Source organism: Heterodontus francisci, unplaced genomic scaffold (genome assembly GCF_036365525.1).
Source record: "Heterodontus francisci isolate sHetFra1 unplaced genomic scaffold, sHetFra1.hap1 HAP1_SCAFFOLD_51_2, whole genome shotgun sequence".
Classification (NCBI taxonomy): Eukaryota; Metazoa; Chordata; class Chondrichthyes; order Heterodontiformes; family Heterodontidae; genus Heterodontus; species Heterodontus francisci.
Window position 1 is genome coordinate 2140552 of NW_027141369.1, and position 17444 is coordinate 2157995.

At 43.9% G+C, this 17444-nt stretch overlaps 1 non-coding gene across 1 annotated transcript; it reads left to right on the forward strand.

Annotated features, from left to right (window-relative positions):
- Window positions 1-16091: 16091 nt before the first annotated feature.
- On the forward strand, window positions 16092-16163 carry trnaw-cca (transfer RNA tryptophan (anticodon CCA)). The gene has a single exon. It is a non-coding gene; the product is annotated as a tRNA-Trp (tRNA).
- The last annotated feature ends 1281 nt before the right edge of the window (window positions 16164-17444 follow it).

Consider the following 17444-nt stretch of genomic DNA (forward strand, 5'->3'; position numbering starts at 1 on the left):
TTTGCAAGGAGATGCCTCGCTAATTGCTGCAGTCACTGCGATTCCCCCTTATTGTTGTACAAGGTGACAATGTTTGCATCACGCATGTTTTGAGGAGCAGATCTTTCCTTCCAACAGAGACACAGAAGTTCATGGAGATGCTGCAGTAGAACCGCTTTTCCACTTTTGATGATTCCAGGTGGAATACCATCATTTCCCGGGGCTTTACCACTGGCAAGATGGTTAATGGCTTTGTTGAGCTCCACTATGGTGGGGTCACTGTCCAGCTCCTCCATGACAGGGAAGTCTGGAATGGCACTGAGAGCCACTTCAATGACAATATTCTCCGTTATGTAGAGTTTAAGGTAATGCTCCACTCACCTTTCCATCTGCTTGTTTACAGATGATTCCACTTTGACGCCGCACTGAGACCTTGAGCATTGTTGTCTGAAAGAGCCTGATCGAGGATGTTGAGGAACTCCTGGGTCCTTTCTGGATCAGTGGTTCGTCAAGTGTTGATCTGAGGACGACGTTCTTCTTGGATGGATGAAGCTTCCTTGGCTGAAGCCTGACCTTGTTACACACCAGGGAGTGGTCAGTGTCACAGTCAGCACTGTGATAGCTGTGAGTGATGAGGACACTGCTGAGGGTGGTATGTCTGGTGATGATAAGGTCTAGCTGGTGCCATGGTGTGATCTCAGATGTCTCCAGGACACCCTGTGGCACAGCTTGACCTGGAAGTAGCTGTTCATCACACAGAATCCATGGTGACAGCATAGCTCCAGCAACCTCTGTCCATTTTCATTCATCTTGCCAATCCCCTGGTGCTCTATGCTCGTTGGCCAAGCTGTAGTCAGTACCCAAGCTTGCGTTGAAGTCTCCTAGAAGGTACAGTCCCTCAGTGCTGGGAATTCTACTGATGGCAGTATCAAGTGTCACATAGAATTGATCCTTGACATCTGGGGTGGAGGTGAGTGTCGGGACATAGATGCACATGAGATTAACTGGGCCCACGCTTGTTGACAAGTGAAGAGTAAGAAGTCTCTCTGAGCCTACTGTGGCTGGTTCACTCATCTCAAGTGGCGTGTTTTTTACTGTGAAAACCACTCCATGCTCACGACTTGCCTCTTGGGCTTTCCCCTGCCAGAAGAAGGTGTAGTGTTTCTCTTTGAGGGATCCACTTTGAACGAGTCTAGTTTCTTGCAGCACAGCAATGTCCACATTGAGCCTTGTGAGTTCTTTGTCCATCAAAGCTGTCTTGTGTGTGTCATCAACCTGCAGAAGGGTGTCAGTAAGGCCAGGACACATGATCTTCACATTCCAGCTTGCGATGCGAAGGACTGGTGTCTTCTTTGTTGAGCTTGTTTTTCTTGGTGCATTGATTATCGATCCGCCTGTTGAGAGATGACTCTCTAAGCTCCAAGCACCCATTGAAGCAAGCAGGTTGTGGCAGGACAGCACCTAACTGATTGGGGGCTGCCCAGTTTGGAGTCGGTGGTAGCTATCCAATGAGATGCGATGATCTCTTCAACTGTCAGAAGTAACCCCTGGTGCTCATACTCTGCACCAATTGAGTGAGAGCTTATAATCGGTAACCGTTTCTTCCCGTGTTGTGCTAATGTTTAAGCACAAATAGTGTCCTCCACACGGCACGTTAGTACTGAACACAAAATGGCTCCTTTGGTCATGTGTTAATTATAAATTGGCTTTCTTGACCTTGTTAGTTATTCCAATGGATACATTGTAAAAATGGTCAAATTAAACTAAGATCGAAATACCCAAGCTTACCTGCATCCTCCAGTCCACTGGCAACATTCCCATACTTAAGGAGGATTGAAAGATTGTGGTTCGAGTCTCTGATATTTCCACCCTTACTTCTCTCAGCAACCCAGGATGCAGCCCATTCATACTGGGTGACTTTTCTACTGTGAGAGCTGCCAATCTTGTAATTGTCTCCACTTTATCTATTTTCATCCTGACCAATTTCTTCACTTCCTCCTCCTTGACTGTGACATTTGTAGCATCCGCTTATTTTGTGATACTTAATTAGTGCCTCAGCCACACCCTCTGTCTCCACAGGATCTCCTAATTGATCCCCCCTTTCACTGACTGTCCATATGTTGGGAAAAGACTTCTGTGTTCCCAGTTATGTGACCTGCTAATCTTTTCTCATACATTCTCTTGCAGATCTCATTTCCTTTTGCAGCTCTCCTCTGTACTTTCTATATTCTGCTTGTTTCTCCTGCATATAAATCCTCACATGATTTCGATATTAATGATTTTTGAACTATTTTGTTGAAGGATTGAGTTTTGTAAATTTCTCCCTAGCTCCCCTCATGGTCAGGCAGAAAGTTTAACTGCTGTGTTTTCAAACAGCAACAGCTTTATTTGAAAAGCCATTGGGACAGGATTCCGGGTTTTAATCCAGTCACAAATCTGGTTCTGATGTCTTGTGGCTCCAGCTGTCACATGACCTGTCAGAGGATGACCTCATAATTGGCCCAGTTTTGGAGCTGTGGGTTGATGTTTAAATTGTTGCAAAATAATTTTCCATAAGGACAATCAAAATGAATCGATATATAAAAGGTAGATTTTGTGAATTTGTGCTCCCAGTGGAAATCCCTGCAGAGTCTGCTGGTTTTCATATCCCCAATTCCACACAGGAAGCTCTGTGTCGGAACCTGTATTCATTATATCAATATTATACAGAATCATTTCATGGGAGACCCCAGTGTGAATTGTAAACAGGTGGTTCAGTTTTAACTTTCAAAGTAACACAGAAGCAAAATACTGCAGATGCTGGAAATCTGAAATAAAAACAGAAAATGCTGGAAATACTCAGCAGGTCTGGCAGCATCTGTGGAGAGAGAAACAGAGTTAACGTTTGTGATCTGTGACCTTTCATCAGAACTGGGCTGAAATTGTCTGAGGGCCAAGTGGCCTCTTTCTGTGCCTTAAACTTTCTATGAGTCGAAGATTCCATGAGATTCTGGAATCAATTTCAGGGTCGATGACATTGCACTCTGCAAGGATAGGAAGATGGAGATTATTAAGTACAGTGCAAGAATATAGATGCTTTTACATTATTTTAATCAAAATTGATTTAAACTTTGTGTTCACGAATCCTATCTTTTGATCACAATGACACTGATAACAATGGAAAAAGCAAGACTTGCATTTCACGACCACAGGACATTGCAGAGCCTTTTATAGCCAATGAAGGACTTTCCAAGTGTAGTCACTGTAGTCATGTAGGAAACATGGTGGCCAATGTGCGCACAGCAAGCTCCCAGAAACAACAATGTGATAGAAACGAGATATTCTGTTTTTAAGTGATGTTGATTCAGGGTTAAATAATGACCAGCATCCCAGAAATAATTCCCCTTCTATTCTCTGAAATAGTGCCATGGTACCTTTGACATCCACCTGAGAGGGCAGAGGGATCCTCAGTTTTCTGTTTCACCTGAAAAACAGCATTTCTGATAGTGCAGCACTGCCGTAGTACTGTACTGGATTGTCAGCCATTTTTAAAGGGCTGTTAGTCCTTCTGGAAAATATTTAAAGGAAGATGAAATGAAATGAAATAAATACATTGCTTTTGCCTCTCTCCCATCCCCCCAATAACAGTTAAATTAATTATTTGCCCTTCCCTCCCAAAACCTACCTTTACCATCTGACCTTCCGCCCAAAACTGCACAAACTGTAAACTATAACCCTTCCCACCATCCCCTACACCCATGACATTAATTTGACTCCGTCCCCCCACCCTCACACTGAGAAACTTACCTTCTCCCCCCTGCCCACCAGTGTTGCACCTCATTTGCCCGGATGGGGCTCCGAAGGCACGGCAGTGCCGGCCACTGGGCTGAAGATCGCAGCAGAACATCAGGAAGTGATGGGATAATAATTAATGCAGGTTTGTGGTCCCGTTGCCGAGCGGTGGAGGTCCCCCACAAGGCCTCGCCGTCGCCGGCAATATCGAGCCATGCCCTGCCGGCGTTGAGGTCCGTGGCGGGCCTCATCCGGGGCCATCTTCAGGCGGCCCCCACCCCACCCCCACCACAGATCTCGACGTCGAGGGCTCTATAGAATCCAGCCCATTGTTTCTGTCAATCTCAACTCCACAAGGATTTGTCTGTTAATTGTAGAAAAATTAAAGCTCTATCACCTTTTGATAAAAGGGGTTTCAAATCCATTTCCAAACAAATGATAGTTCTCATTGTATCCAGAACATGTATTCTTACATACAAACATACCAATTAGGAGCAGGAGTAGACCACTCGGCCCCTCGAGTCTGCTCCACCATTCAATGAGATCATGGCTGGTCTGATTTTAACCTCAACTCCACATTCCCACCTGCCCCGAATAACCTTTCACCCCCTTGTTTATCAAGAATCTATCTACCTCTATCTTAAAATATTTAAGAATTTCTGTCGTTCAGCAACTCTCACCTGTTTTCTGGATTTCACCTAAAAAATGTATTTCCACACTTTGGATATCCTGTACTTCATTAATGTTTTTGCTCTCTGGGAATTTCCCTTTAATTATATTCAGTGCTGGTATTTTACTGCCACACACTGACTGAAAGTGTCCCATCTTTCTGCAGGAAAAACACTCAGCTTCTTTGGCGGGACAGTTTTCCCACTTGTGTCTCTCTCGGCCACACCTACTGCAATTGGTTGCAGCTACCACTAGATGCTCTTCCCATCTTTCTTGTCTTTTACCACTAATTTTTCCTTTTGTTTTCTTAACAAATTCAATTGAGTCTGCTACTCTCGAGATCAGACTCTCCCTGTCCCCTCGGACAACGGATTGGTTAAACTTTCTAACCTCTGCTTGTTTGCTCAATTGAATCACTTTCGTTCATGTGAGATCAGCCCTGGACTGTAGATGATCTGAAAGGGTGTTGTCTAATACCCCGAACACAATCCTGTCTCCATTCAGCTCTTCTCTTAAGTTGTCGTATTCACAATCCTCCGTGAGTTTGTACAAGTCATTGATAAATGAATGAATGCTCTCCCCTTTCTGTTTTGTACGCTTATGAAATTCAAAGTGAATCCTGACAATGCAGCGGCCAGCCGACGTCATCAGAGCGCTCCAAGCTGCGCACATGCACAGACAGTCTCCTGCGCTCTGAGATGCTGCGCATGCTCAGCCTATGTCTTCCAGGACTAACTGGCGCATGCGCGAGAAAACGCTCTCCCCCTCGGCCACTCACTACAGGCCGCTCGCTGCCCGCTCCCTGCTACCCCGCTCCCCCGCCCTCCGGCCGCTCGCTACCCACATCCCCACCAACCCCCGCACTGCCCTCTCTCCGTCCACTCATGCCGTACTTCTCCCCACGTCCCTCCAGACACTAGCTCTGGGCCATGCCGCTTCCCTCCTCTCAGCCACTCGCTCCAACATTTGATCATTCATCACCGCACCACCCGCAGAAGCAAGGCGGGCCTCGAGGGGTGATGGGGCAATGTTGGAGCGAGTGGCCGAGAGGAGGGAGCGGCACGGCCCATGGCCTGGAGTGTGAGCGGCCAGAGAGCAGGATGGGGCTGGTGGTGGGGGAAGCGGGGAGTGAGTGGCCGGAGAATGGGATGGCACTGTTTAGAGGGGATTTGAGGAAAAAATGTTTCACCTCGAGGGTGGTTGGAATCTGGAACACACTGCCTGAAGGAGTCGTAGAGGCAGGAACCCTCACAACATTTAAGAAGTATCTAGATGAGCACTCAAAACGCCACAGAATACAAGGCTACGGCCACGTGCTGGAAAATGGAATTAGAATAGATAGGTACTTGATGGCCGGCACAGACACGATGGTCGAAGGGCCTGTTTCTGTGCTGTATAACTCTATGACTCTATGAAACTTCACTGAATTACAGAGGGTGTGCAGCACTGTCAGGGGTGCTGTCCTTCTGAAGAGACTTCAAACAGCACAACGTTTTCCGAGTATCAACCAAAACATGTCCATTGTGTAGATATGTGCCATATTTGCTTATGAAACGACAGTCACTGCTCCGAAAGTAATTCACTTTAGGTGAATTAAGATGACTTGGTACTATATAACTGGCAAATGCTCAGGAGGGAGCGGGGGATTGTTGGGGGTGGGATGGAGGCGGCGACGGGAACCTTTGAAAGTCTTTTTGGGTCGAAGTTGTTTTCCATGATACATTGAATTGCGCCATCTTTCATCCTGGCAGCTGCCTGAATGTCACACACAGTGATGTTTCAGTGGAAGAGGCTGCATTTGCGCATGTGCTAGTACAGCGTCACCTGGTGGTTGCGTTGTCAGCAAATGCAACGTTTTAAATTTGGCTCCACGATGACATTTTATTCCTGAATTAAAATAGGTCTTGAGTGCCTTAATAACTTCTTCACACGTAACCTTCTGTTCTTCATGATGATGTTGCATACACACTCCCTCCATTGCATACAATAGCGTACTGACCTGCTCCATGTCTGGCTTCTGCACGAGACCCGATGCAGTACGATACCTTGCAAACCTCTGGAATCATCTCGGCCACTCCTCGGCTTGGTTCAGTCCAGTGACCTTTTCAAAGTTCTCCGGTAGAGGCAAAGATTTCTCCATCTTCGCTTTAGTTTACTGCGGCCCCCATATAATATTCTGATATCTGTCAAGTCTTAGTACAGAATTTATAAGAGTCTGATGGTTAAAATAACCTGAGTTTACTCTACATTTCTTGCATGGAAGGTTTCATCGACAACTCTCCATGAGGTGCCATACAGATTATATTACATCACTTCCTGTGATAATGTACACAATCTATTTACATAATCTGCCCAGTAACAACCCAATGTCCACTCAATTATATTATTGTTCAGATGTGAGAAAAGCTGAGGATGGGAATGGAGCGTCTGAATGAAGATTTCATGATGCTGATGATGTAAATGAGGATCTGTCACCCATTCCACAATCCCTCTTTATTTCTGTGCATGTTTCTCGATGCTGTTTCAACCAAATTGAAAAAGAATCACAAATCCTGCTCTGGAGCCTCAGGTACTAATTACCCAGAGGCATGGTTGCCAATTGGTCAGGCGTCAGTTTCGTAAAGTGAAGATCACGGGTTCAATCTTCCTCCATGCCTTGTGATTAGTTTCTCATCTTAAATGTGATGTTTTCCTGAAGGATGCCCATTGCATTTGTTTTCCGCTGATTGTTTCAACCATCTGGATATCAGTGTCCTGTTGCACTTCATCCTGGACACTGGGAAGAACATGAGGAGTAGCCACATGGTCCCTCGAGCCTTCTCTGCCATTGATAGAGTGAAAATATCTGAGGTCAAAGCACTGAACCTTATTACTGTGCATATGCTGGATATTTACCAGAGCTATTCTATTAATCCCACATCCCGCACTCCTGTCCTTTCCCCCATTGCCCTGTTATATTTTCCATGTCAGGTATTTATCCAATTCCATTTAGAGTTACCATTGAATCTGCTTCCACTGACCTTTCAGGATTGCATTCCAGACCAGAGCAACACACTGCTGAAAAAACAATCTCCTCATCACAACACAGTGGTGCACAGTGGCGCAGTGGTTAGCACCGCAGCTTCACAGCTCTGGGAACCAGAGTTTGATTCTGGGTACTGTCTGTGCGGAGTTTGCAAGTTCTCCCTATGACCTTGTGGGTTTTCGCCGGGTGCTCTGGTTTCCTCCCACTGCCAAAAACTTGCAGGTGGTAGGTAAATTGGCAGTTGTAAATTGCCCCTAGTGTAGCTAGGTGGTTGGGAATATGGGATTACTGTGGGGTTAGTATAAATGGGTGGTTGTTGGTCGGCACAGACTAGGTGGGCCGAAGGGCCTGTTCCAGTGCTGTATTTCTAAATAAATAAACTCTCATCATTTTGCCAATTATTTTAAATGTGTTTCCTCTGGTTCCTGACCCTTCTGACACTGGCAACACTTTCTCCTTCTTCACTCTATCAAAACTCTTCAGGATTTGCATTTCCTGCTGCCTTTGCTGATATAACAAGGCTGAGCACACATCACCAAAAGGAATATGATTGGCTCTGAATCACATTTATCCTTCCTGTCAATCTGATGTGGATCTTGTATTTTCCCGGAACCAAACAACCTGAGCAGCAAGTGTGGGTTCCAGTGATTCCCACCACTCTGAGAGAGAGGATGTGATAATGAGCCAGATGGAAGAAAGGAGTGAGATAGAGAGTAAAATAGACCTGGTCTGTTCCTACTAACCCCCCAATACCCGACTTAAAATGGCATCGTTTTCTCCTGTCTCTCCACATTCTAATCCATTGATGTTTGCAATCCTTTCATCTGTCCCTTTAATTCCTGTTTCCTAATCCATTGATGTTTCACAATATCCCAATCCATTGATATAACTCAGTCCATAGAATTTCCCAATCCAGATATTTTCCAGTCCATTGACTTTCCCAATCCATTAATGGTTCCTGTCCATTGACATTCCCAATCCATTTATATTGCCTGTGATTTCAAAGCAACTGTGGAATACAAATAGTATATAAGGCTAGCATTTATTACCCATTCCTATTGCCGTTGAGAAGGTGGTGGAGAACTGCCTTCTTGAACTGATGCAGTCCATATGGTGCAGGAACACCCACAGTGCTATTGGGGAGGGAGTTCAAGGATTGTGACCCAACAACAGTGAAGAAATGGCGATATCGTTCAAAATCAGGATGGTGAGTGACTTGGAGGGGAATCTGCAGGTAGTGAGTTCCCATGCATCTGCTGCCCTTGTCCTTCGAGGTGGTCGTGGTCACGAGTTTGGAAGGTGCTGTTGAAGGATACTTGGCGAGTTGCTGCAGTGCATATGGAGATGGTAAACACTGCAGCCACTGTTTACTGGTTGTGGAGGGATTGAATGTTTCAGGTGGCGGGTTAGGTGCCAATCAAGTGGGCTGCTTTGTCCTGGATGGTGTTGAGCTTCTTGAGTGTTGTTGAGTGGGATGTATTCCATCCCACTTGTGCCTTGTAGATGGTGGACAGGATTTGGGGTGTCAGGAGGTGAGATACTTGCTGCAGAATTCGTAATCTCTGACCTGCGCTTATAGCCACAGTATCGATGTGACTGGTCCAGTTATGTTTCTGGTCAAGATGTTGATGGTGGGGGATTTAACGATGAGAATGCTTCTGAATATCAAAAGGTAGATTTTTTTTCTTTCTCATGGGAGATGATCACTGCTTAGCACTTGCCAGATAGAGCAGAATGTGGGAAAATGTGAGGTTATCCACTTTGGTAGGAAGAATAGAACAGGAAAATATTATTTAAATTGTGAGAGATTACAGAATGCTGCGATGTAGAAGGATCTGGGTGTCCTTGTACATGAATCACAAAAAGTTACCATGCAGGTACAGCAAATAATTAGGAAGGCAAATGGAATGTTACCCTTTATTGCAAGGGGGATGGAGTATAAAAGTAGAGAAGTCTTGCTGCAAATGGTCATGGTGCTGGTGAAACCACGCCTAGAGTACTGTGTGCCGTTTTGGTCTCCTTATTTAAGGAGGGATATACTTGCATTGGAGGCAGTTCAGAGAAGGTTCATTGGATTGATTCCTGTGATGAAGGTGTTGTCTTATGAGGAAAGCTGAGCAGGTTGGACCGATACTCATTGGAGTTGAGAAAAATGAAAGGAGAACGTATTGAGACATATAAGATTCTGAGGGGGCTTGACAGGGTAGATGCTGAGAGGATGTTTCCTCTCGTGGTGGAATCTAGAAAGAGGGAACACAGTTTCAGATTTAGGGGTTTTTCATTTAAGAAGGTATTTCTTCTCTCAGAGGGTCATTAATTTTTGGAATTCTTTACCGCAGAGAGCAGTGGAGGCTGGGTCATTGAATGTCTTCAAGATTTGTATCTACAAGAGAGCCAAGGGTTATGTGGGCAGGCAGGATAGTGGGGTTGTGGTCATGATCAGGTCAGCCATGATCCTCTTGAATGGCGGAGCAAGCTCGAGGGGCCAAATGGCCTACTCCTGCTACTAGTTCTTCTGATCTTCTGTTCTTATGATCTCATTGCAGCTTGGTCCAAACAGAGACGAAAGAGTGGAATTCCAGAGGAGAGGTGAGAGTGATTGCCCTTGAGTGAGTGTGGCATCAAGGATCCCTCGCAAAATTGAAGTCAATGGGAATCAGGGGGAAAACTCTCCACTTGCTGGAGTTGTACCTCGCACAAAACAAGATGTTGTGGTTAGTGGAGGCCAATCATCTCAGTCCAGGACATTGCTTCAGTAGTTTCTCAGGGTAGTGCCCTGGACCCAAACATCCCAGCTGTTTCATTGACGACTTTCTCTTCAACATAAGTCAGAAGTGGGAATGTTCGCTGATGATTCACAACTCCTCAGATACTGAAGCCGTCTGGGCTTGCAAGCAGCAAGACCTGAACAACATTCAGGCTTGAGCTGATAAGTGACAAGCAACATTCTTTGATCGGATCCTGAGGGAGATATCCGTGCGTGGAGCGGCGGGCTGCATGGAGAGTGACGCTGAAGAGGGTGTCTGAGCCTGGAGGGAAGAATCTGTGGAGAGTGGTCCTCAAAGGATGTCCGTGTCTGGAGATTTAGGATCTCTGAAGAGGGTCTCCGAGCCCGTAGTGCTGGGATGTATGGAGAATGATCCTGAAGTGGGTGTCCGAACCTGGAATGGCGGGATCTGTGGAGAGTGATCCTGAAGTGGGCGTCCGAGCCTGGAGTGACAGGATCTGTGGAGAGTGATCCTGATGAGTGTGTGTAAAGCTGGAATGGAAGCTTTCTGTGGAGGTACAGGAAGAGGCCATTCATTCCCAGTATTTTATAAAGGTTTAGCATAACTTATTTGCTTTTACTCCATGCCCATATTAATAAAACCAAGTGTCCTATTTGCTCTTAGCTACCTTTTCAATCCTTCTAACATTGGTGTACATTGTCTCCCTGCTCCTGCACCCAGTTTAGAATTGTAACGTTTCATTTATATGGAATTCTTCCTTCCAAATTGTATCACTTCACACTTCCCTGTGTAAAAGTTCATCTGTTATGTGAAAGCCCATTTTGCCAGTTTTTTTTTATGTTCCCCTGAAGTGTGTTACGATCACTGGTATAGGACAAAATTCCTGAACATTCTTTGATGCTATCTCCATAGACAGAGCAATCTTATACGCGAGCTCAAATGTAGGATTTTGTGTGTTTAGTATCTTATTTCACCCACCAATAGAAGCACAAATATGTCACGTAAATCTTGTTCACTGCAGTCCCTGCTGCTGTTTGCTGCCTATATTTACAGACTTTAATCTCAACCTCGTCACCATGTTCTCTAATATATTCAGGGGGCATCAGCAGAGGAAATGTTCACCAAGCATGGCAAGTGCAAAGAAATGTTTATTTATGTCATTATGTCATAATTTACAAATTTTTACATGTGTGAACCATCAAGATGTGTCTTCATAAATGGAACCCCGTCACAATAAACACTGTCACCTTTCAATGTTTAGCAGACAGGTTTGACGGCCTGATGTGTGTGATTCCCATATTAATGTGTTTGTACAAAGTTCGGGGAAAGATGGAGATATGAATAATTTACAGGGAAATCTTTTAAACATATTACCACATCTCTCACTCACAAAGATCTGCAAACACATGGATTCCAAAAGAACCTGAGTACAAAATCACCTAAAATAAACACAGCCAGAGAGACTTGCAATAACCTGTAGCTCAGGGAAAGTACATGATGTCATGGAAGGGATTCTGTTTCTTTCGTTCAAATATTTTTTGAAGAAGTCATAGTCAAACTGAATAAATGTAGGACCAGTTATTTTTCAAGAGGGCACCAAAAGAACCAATTTGGCAACTATGTTTACTGGTTGTCACATGATTCAAGTTAAATATCGAACAGAAACCCTGGTAATAGGGAGAAATGTGGACAGAGAAGTCAATCATGCCCCTTGATTGGACAAGCTTGGCAGCAGCAGCGCAAACCTCAGACAGCAGAAAACTCACAACCTTTGCTTGTAGCAGTCAGTGTGTTTCACCTGCTAGAGTGAGCAGCTGATAAAGTTAGCCTGAAGAATCGTCAAGGAAGGAGGGAAGACCACAACCCAGTTTATTTTCCAGAAAATCTTTAAAAGACCCTGAGAAGTCCACTGAGTTAATTCATCTTGTCGCATGTCTTTGAAGAAGGCCTGCTAGAATTAATTCTCAATGCCTTCTGAAAAGAACTGTTCTAAAATACCCTAGTGACCTGTCTACGTATACTCGGAAGTTAGACTGTATTCCAGTTTTGGAGCAACATATCTCATCTGATGATTTCTTCAAAAATGAGCAAATAAACAGCCCAAGAGGTTTTTTTTGTCTGTAACAGAGTGCTGAATTAAAAAAAAAATCCCTTTTATTTTTTCAGCTATCCTGTGTGTGTGTGTGTGTGTGCGTGTGGCTCGAAGATAAAAAAAAGGACTTTAAAAGTTGTTCAAGGTGAAAAAGGAACTTTTAAAATTTCCACCTGTGTGTTTATGCTTTACTTCATGACTAGTTAAAACTTGTTTCACAATAAATGGATAATTTTGTTGTTCATTAAAGAAACCTGGTCAGTGTCTTCTATTCTGGGAAAAATAGAGTACATGATTGACTGTATCAGGATGTGGGAAAAGTTCACATAGATGTTGTGACCTGTGGAGAAGTGGGATGAGAATAAAGAGTGCCCTCCTCTGCCCTTAGTTGTCACAGCACTTGTGATCTGGCTCAGTAGCTTAATTGGTTCGAGTGTTTGTCTAATAATCAGAAAATCTTGGATTCATATCCTTGCTTCAAAAGTTTAGCTATCAACCGTTTACATCCATTTTCTTGTGAACTTTAACTTTTCTTATGAATTTCATTCACAAAAGAAAACAGCTCAGTGGTTGCCTTTGTGAAGGATGTGATTTTGGGGAGGGGAGGTAAGGAGAGGGTTGATCCGAGGTTTAGAATATATTATCATTCAGGAGCAAGAAAAATCAAAAGGAACAAAATAAGAAAACGAGTCTCCAGATTTGAGAATCTGTAGATCCACTTTGGGAAAGTGAATCAGGGCAGAATGAAGGGTGAACTGTCCGACTGCCCAGAAGAGATGAAGACACAGCTCAGTCAGCACGTTCCCCTGGTTTATGATGCTGGAACATTCCTCACACAGAAATTATTCAATCAATATTCATCTGCCAAGTCGGTCTGAGGCTGTGCCTCTCTGATCACGTGGAGTTAAAGCAATTCTTCCAGTCAGTTAGTTCAGTTGTCATTTCATGAGAAATTCGGTCATCATAACTTCGTCAGTGACCTAATGGTTCAGGTGTCTGAGTGATGTTAATCATGATGTGATCAAATGATTGTATGTTCCAGTCTTTCCATGGTGAGTTTTCACACTGAGTAGAAACGTGTTGGACATGGTCTGGAAATGTTTCACACCGCTCCATTTCCAACAGGCCATGACCTGATGTGATGGAAATTCCATTTACTTACAGAAGCTACATTTCCATCATTGCACATCTGGCTGCACAGTCAGGATCTGAGCTGAAGGTGACCGTCCTGCCCAAATTTCCATAGAGTCAAAAAAGACGTGTGATGGGTTGCTGCCACAAAGCTGGGTGATGAGGTGTTTGAGAGGTTAAGATGATGGATTATTAATTCCTTCTGTTTTACATGTATGAATTTGAATTCCATCTGCATCAACAGTTTATAAAATGTTCAATACATTGTTTCTTTGTAATTCACCAGCTTTTGCAGAAAGTAGGTCTTAAGCTGTTGCAGTACCTGTTAGAAAGATAGTCTAAGTTATTCTGAGGCCATCTTCCAATGTCATCTGTATGTAAGCAGGATTTTAAAGGATAAGATGTAGTTTTTAAAAGTCATTTCAATCTTACTCAAGTCTTTACAAAGAAGCCAGGTAAATCTTGATAAAAAGTCATATATATTTAGAGATCTTTTAAAAGCACTTCAATCTTGTTAATAAAAAGTCAGATGTAAATTTAAGAACACTGATAAGGCCTTGATAAAAAGTTACATACAATTAAGAAACAAAATACAACATTTAAAATGTCTGAACTCCCTCTGAAAGTTGACCACTGCTGCTGCCGAGGTCTTCCTGGAATAGTGGAGCTGTTGTGTCAACAGAAAAGTCCTTCCCGAGCTCGCCCTGAGCCTGTTGGTACCGGCTCTAATCCAATCCAGGTAAAAAATCAGGGTACGTTGTGGGCAATGAGCCCAAATTGCTGAACTGCAGGTCCCTGTCACTTTAAAGAGTGGGCTGGTGCGATTATGATCAGAGGCTCCTTCTAAGCACATTTCTCACCACCACAACTTCCAGATGCTGGTGTTAGTGTGTGCCTGTATCGGCAGTTGCAGTGCTGTTCAGACCCTCAATAGCAGTGAAAGTCTCAGAGTTCACCGCTATTGGGACTGTAAAATCCAGGCCAATATCTCACAGTCCTGTTAGATTTGCTCTCCCTCTGTACAAAATCAAACTCCACACATTGTCTTTCACTCACTCCTGTTTCCAGCCCTGATGGTACAGAAATCCCCTCTCAAAGGTACACAATCCAGTTGATTTCTGATTAAATACCTCCTTCCTCATTCAATAGAGTAAACAGAGACATGAACAGGAATCAGGTGCAAGAAAGTTTCACCAACAGAGCAAAGAAAGGCACCAACAAAAGTCACACCTACTTTCCAAATCATGTCATTGTAATATTCTTTCACTTGTTTTGTAAGATGACTGCAATAAATCTGAAAATGAGCACCATGAGGTTTGTGTTCACTAGTCACTTGTTCTCCTGTGTTTGTCTGTCAGGTTTGCAATTCAATTTGTCTTGGATATTGAAGAGAATCTCTTTTCAAGATGATTGCACATCGTACTGTGTTTAAAGCAACCAACTTGTAAAATGGCAGAAAATGAATGTTTCAATACCTGTGTGACCAGATTCTTCCAATGCTTTTCAACAGCTAGATTGATGATGATTATAATCTGTATCCTGTGGAGAATGGGAGGAGAATAAAAACATGGTGCATGAACAGGACAGACTGTGTAAAATGGGAGCACAGAAATACTGCTACCTCATTGAAAGTTAATGAGATTTATTCGAAGTCAGACACCTGTCCACAATGAACAAGTGAATACATTAATTGTCCACTTTCAATCTAAATGGGACTGAGGTTCCAACAGAGAAGTTTTCTGGAAAATACCTGCTGCAGTTTTAAAATTGATGAACTGGAACATCTTATACTAACTTTCAAATAACTGGAGTGATTGTATAGTTCTCATAGTGGAGAGAAGGAGTTGTTTATAAATATAAGCAGAAAGACACATTTGTGGATTGGCGAATGAGCTTTAACTTTCTGAAATGTATTTGTCCATTGGTTGCAGGTCACTGGAAATTCTTTTTTACATTTCAATTGTAGCAGCAGCAGTTTGCAGCAAAATGTCTGATTAATCAGAGTAGTGGGTCTGGGAAACACTTAAACAGCCGAGACCCTGTAAAACAGAACTCCAAGTAATAGGTTAAATAAGGCACTGAACTGACAGAGCGGTAAAGGCCTGCTCAGGTCAGGAAAAAAAACCCGACACGAACCTGACAGAACCACACTGGACCCGAGCCCGACCCGGCCCGAATGTCTCCATTTATTCCCACGCCCAAACCGACCCGAGCCTTACCCGACCACCGGAATGTTCACTTTACCTACCTCCCGATTCCGAATCGACAGGAAGCTGCAGCATGAGCGCAATGACATCATAGAGTTGCTCACTTGCTCACTGAGCAGACTCAGAGTTTCCCTCCTTGATGTCCCAGACTCCCAGCTCAGGTTGGCTTTTCAACTTTTGACACTTACTAAACTCAACTTCCCAGCAGAGCAAAATGTAATACTTACTGTGTGTTTCCGACACGGACTCAGACCGACCTGGACCCAGCCCGACCCGAAACTGGCCCGACCCGACCCGAGCCCGAAAGCCAGACCCGGAAGAGCGACCCAACACGACCCGGACCCGACACAGGTCGCGGGTCCCGTCGGGTTCAGGTCGGGTAGCAGGCCTTTACAGAGTGGAGGTCAGATGAGGATTGAATTAATTTCAATCATTGAATCTAAACAAGAAGTAAAACTGCCAGGAATGGAAGACTTTGCTCTATTTGTGAGCTTGTGGCACAACGGTAGCGCGTCTGACTCCAAATCAGAAGGTTGCGTGTTCAAATCACGTCAGGCTCAGTTATGTTTTCCAGCAGCTCAAGTTCCTGCATTTTATATCAGAAGAGAGTTCGATCTATTGGAATGTTCAGTGAATGGTTGAATTTCAAGATCAACTTTAATAGATTAAAGTCCTGATTTCTGGTTCCGTTCCATTTCCATGCTCAGTTCTTATTTCACACTGTTTTGTATCAGAACAATGTTTCAGGGATGTGATGTGTCCATTGTTTGTACAATCGCTCTGTCATCCAGTGTGAGAAATAAAACACAAACCGCCCAGCGTGCGGCTCAAACCCATACCTGGCTCTGTCTATAGGCCGCTTAGTTCAGTTGGTTAGGACGCAGTGTTGATAACAACAAGGCTGTGGATTTGATCCCCATGTGCGCTGTCACATGGTCAGTCATTAATTTGACACATTTTTGTAACACTTAAAATCCAACTTTTAGATGCAAACAAGTTTACATAAAATGTCAGAGGGAACTTATTTTGAATAACATCCATTGCATCTTTGTCACTGGTCTGGAGTAACACAGAATTCTTTCCAATTATCTTCCGTTTGCTGATAAACGTTGAACTCGTGGCCTGTTCTCGTTAATGGTCACGAGCAGCAAAAACAGACAGAGCAAGTCTGACCGCCCAGAGATGTGGAAAAGGCTTCAGTTTGGGACAAATGCAGCAAATCAAATGTTCACCCTGCCCCGAAAGATTCAAAAACTGGGGAAAAGGACACAAGAAGATAGAGAATAAGCGAAAGCAGACAATGTAAACATTTCCCATCCTTGATATCTCTCTATTCCAATCCAACCTTCAGAGTTGGGTAAATAATTTCAGTGTAAATTGTGCAACACGAGAGTCAAAACCAAATGGCGACGCAGAATAAAGGAGAACTGCCAAAACCCTAGATTGAACCAGGGATCTTCAGTCTCACACTCTCTCAACTGAGCTATTTCAGTCTCACAGGCTTGCGATGATAAGTGGCAAGTAACATCCGCACCACACAAGTGCCAGGCAATGACCATCTCCAACAAGAGAGAATCTAACCATCTCCCCTTGACATTCAATAGCATTACAATCACTGAATCCCCCACCATCAACATCATGGGGGTTACCATGGGGAGCCATACAAATAACGTGGCTACAAGAGCAGGTCAGAGGCTTGGAATCCTGAGGTGAGGAATTACAGTGCAGCTGTTGGCTCCACCCCAGGGGCTGAATTTGTTCTGTAAACCATGAAGCAGCTTCCTCTCAAATCCCAGGTTTATCAATAAATCCTCTTCCAAAAGCCCCAAAGTGTGATATGT